The 3,709-nt window shown below is 42.5% G+C and overlaps 1 pseudogene; it reads left to right on the forward strand.

Annotated features, from left to right (window-relative positions):
• Window positions 1-525: 525 nt before the first annotated feature.
• On the forward strand, window positions 526-1,486 carry LOC123784273 (microtubule-associated protein RP/EB family member 1 pseudogene; annotated as a pseudogene).
• Window positions 1,487-3,709: the final 2,223 nt, after the last annotated feature.

Below are 3,709 nucleotides of genomic sequence, written 5' to 3' on the forward strand. Positions count from 1 at the left end.
TTGCTTTGGCTAACAGGCACTGGCATGAAGTATGAGGTTAAGAGAATAAAGATTGGGTATATCTCCCAATTCAAACTTTGTTGCAGTTATTACATCCTACCAAGGCTACACACGAGAGAGCTGTATTAATTGACTCCAGGCTCCATTAACTCCTTTTCCTTTTTTACCCTTCAGCCTACTGGAAGACAGGAGGCCCCACAGAAAATATATGTGCCCTAAGGGACAATCAACCAGTTCTCCATTGCACTAGGAACTGACTGCAGGTACCAGAGTGAGCCCAGCTGAGAGTATCAGAGCCCAAGACAACTTGCTACCCCACAGAATGATTAGCCAATAAACTTTTGATCTTTAAAGCACTCACTTTTAGGTAGGTTGGTGTGCAACGGGGCAGGGAAGGGGAGTGCGTGTGAGGTTATCGCATGGGCTGGTAGGCAGATCGGGAGGTTTAAACCAAAGACTGAACTAAAACGGGCACGAGCAGCGAGCAGCGGATGCCGTCCTGCTGAGAGCCGAAGAAGGCAGTGAGCCAACGTAGACTCATCGTCAGTCACCGGCGATAACCTGAGTCCCCATAACTTGCCGACCTGGATCAATGAGTCTCTCTGCAGCTGAATCTGACGAAGGTTGAGCAGTTGTGTTCAAGGGCTGCCTATTGTCAGTTTATGGACATGCTGCTCCTTGGCTCCGTTGCCGTGAAGAAAATGAAGTTCCAGGCTGCGCTAGAACACGAATACGTCCAAAACTTGAAACTGCTGCAAGCAGACTTTAAAACAATGGGCGTTGACAAAATAATTCCTGTGGACAAATTAGTAAAACGGAAGCTTCAGGACAATTTCGAATTCGTTCAGTGGTTCAAGAAGTTGTCTGATGCGAACTGTAATGGAAAAGACTATGACCCTGTAGCTGCCAGACAAGGTGAAGAAACGCCAGTCGGTCCCTCTCTTGTTGCTCTGGCTCTGAACAAACCAAAGAAACCTCTCGGCTCTAGCAGTGAGCTCCACGGAGGCCCACTGCCACACACAGAACGACTGCAACCCTGGAGGCCTGCCCGTGTGTGGTGTGAAAGAATCCTGGTGTGGGCAACAGGGATGACGAAGTGGCTGAATTCATGCAGCAGGTCAATGTGTAGAAACTTACTGTCAAAGACTTTGAGGAAGAGAGATTTCGACTTTGGGAAGCTAAGGAACATTGAATTGATTTGCCAGGAGAACGAGGGTGAAAACAACTCTGTATTGCAGAGGACTGGGCACATTCTGTATGCCAGAGCCCACTGCTTTGTGATACCTGAAGAAGGGGACCCACAGGAGGAACAAGAAGAGTGTCAACAGCCTGGGCCAGCAGAGCAACATGTGAATTCTTCCCCCCAAATCACGCGCTCAAGTATAAAACACTCCCTTTTGTTATTCTTAGAGGACTCACGGGTTTCTTTCCTTCAGCAAAAAAGTAGTACCTCTTCTTAAAGCGCACTTTGCAGAAGTTCTACGCCTTTTCCGAGTTTGAGTTAGGAGTTTTGTAGCAGGGCGGTATTAACATTCACGTAGGGAACAAAGAGGCTGACCGTGGGGCTCGTCGGTGGTCGCTGGTAACAGTGATTGCCAGAGAAGGTGTTTTTATGTAATACACTGAGGTGGAGAGCTCCTACTGATAAGTAAAGGCTGATTTGAATTTTAAGCTAATGTGAAATCTTGGCGGAGAACGTTTTAATGAGTAAACGCCTTAAGAGTATTTGAGTGTTTCCCTATTTCAAAATATAAAATGTAACATGACCGGAGATTTTATGTATTTGACATTGTGTCTGGGAAGGAGGGGCCAGATCTCTGGACCTTTGGAATCTGCTGTTCACAATCCTTCCAGGGCCGCTTGAATCCTCACAGGCCTAGACCTTGGTCCGAAAAGAAAGTTTAGAAAATTTTGCTCTGTAGGGGCGCCTGGCATGTGACTCTTGATCTTTGGGTTGTGAGTTTGAGCCCCATGTTGGGTGTAGAGATTACTTAAAAATAAATAAAAAATCCTTTAAACAAAGTTGCTCTGTAAAGCTATCTGATGTCCTTGACCAATCTTATCCCTGCTTCAAGAAATACATGGCATTGTTGCCTGTGTGAATAAAGGGTGTGTTTCAAGCCCTGAGATAAATTTGAGTTGAAGAGATTGAATTTCATTGAACATTACTCTATTTTTCCAGTTATCCCTGAAAGTTCTGTGTTGTGTTTTTTGGGAAGCGAGGTGTTTCCAGTTTTGAAATCTAACAACTACTTTTGGAAACTTACACGCACGTCTCTGGGATTTGAATGGGGGTTGTGTCCCATTTTACTGTCTTTTAAGTTTACATTGTATCTTTTCTCTGCTCCCCTTGCTAACCGGAGAGTCCTCTTTGTCTTAAAGTTTGCGGCTTAGAGTATACGTTCAGCAGGCAGGTGGTCACACTGCAAGTTCTTTCTGGATCTATGGCAGACAGAGTGACAAGTGAAGGCCATTGCTACCTCGGGATTTGTAAGGCTGGGTGTTCTCAGTACCTCCCGTCCACAGCCCTCCACTATTATTGCAATGCTTTGCAAGTGCACTAATCTCTTTGGAGGGAAAATTCATTAGCGTGTTACTAAATGTTAATTTTCTTTTCCAGAAAATACAGTGCCGTGTCTGAATTAATTATTAATATTTAAAATATTTCATTCCTCAACTCGTCCTAATTTGCTTCACCTCTAGCCTATTCAGTTCCTTTGTTTGGCAGAAATCTGCAAAATGTGTGTTACTCACTACTGAGATTATTCAGCACCTGATGTATTTGTATTGATTTGTGCCTGGTGGTAGTTTGTCCTAAAATGTGTGTAGAAAACAGGAATTTTATGATAAAATTGTGGTGTAGTGTATGCTTTCTGTGTAATTCAGAGGAATACGCAGATTCAGTGACTGACAATGCCAAAAAATGCAAGTAACTAGCCATTGTTAAAAAGAACGGTGATGGTATTTCTCTTTTCTGGCGTTTTAGACTTTTGTTGCCCTAAAATTCCATTTTATTGGGAACCCATTTTCCACCTGATCTTTCTTGACAGAGTTTTTTTCTACTTTAAACAGTTTCTAAATAAAATTCTGTATTTCAAGAGAAAATAATAGCCACTCACTTTTAGAGTTTATTATGAAACTAAAGCTGATTGATAGAATACGTAATAATACTTCTTAGAAATGCATTTAGAATCCTTATGACAATAGCAAAAGTGAAGAAAATCTGACAGATTTGAGGAAACCAAGAGTCATTTCCAAATTGAAAATATTTTTCTGAGTAGATTGTAGATTCAGTTTATTATATAAGATTAAGCCTGTGCCTCTCTGAATAATTAAAAATCTCTATAATCTATTTTTTCATCTTTATTTTTTTATTATTATTTTTTAAAGATTTTGTTTATTTATTTGACAGAGATAGAGACAGCCAGCGAGAGAGGGAACACAGCAGGGGGAGTGGGAGAGGAAGAAGCAGGCTCCCAGCAGAGGAGCCTGGTGCAGGGCTCGATCCCAGAACACCAGGATACGCCCTGAGCCAAAGGCAGATGCTTAACCGCTGTGCCACCCAGGCGCCCTATTTTTTCATCTTTAAAATGAAGAAGTTGAAGAAGGATGATCATCATCTGTAGTATTCCACGGAGGTTTGATTGCAGCAGATTCACCATAGATGTTGATTTTTATGATGGGCTTATAAGTCACCGTCCATAAGCAA

This window comes from Ursus americanus, chromosome 4 (assembly GCF_024610735.1).
Source record: "Ursus americanus isolate L20-20 chromosome 4, mUrsAme1.1.p, whole genome shotgun sequence".
Lineage (NCBI taxonomy): Eukaryota > Metazoa > Chordata > Mammalia > Carnivora > Ursidae > Ursus > Ursus americanus.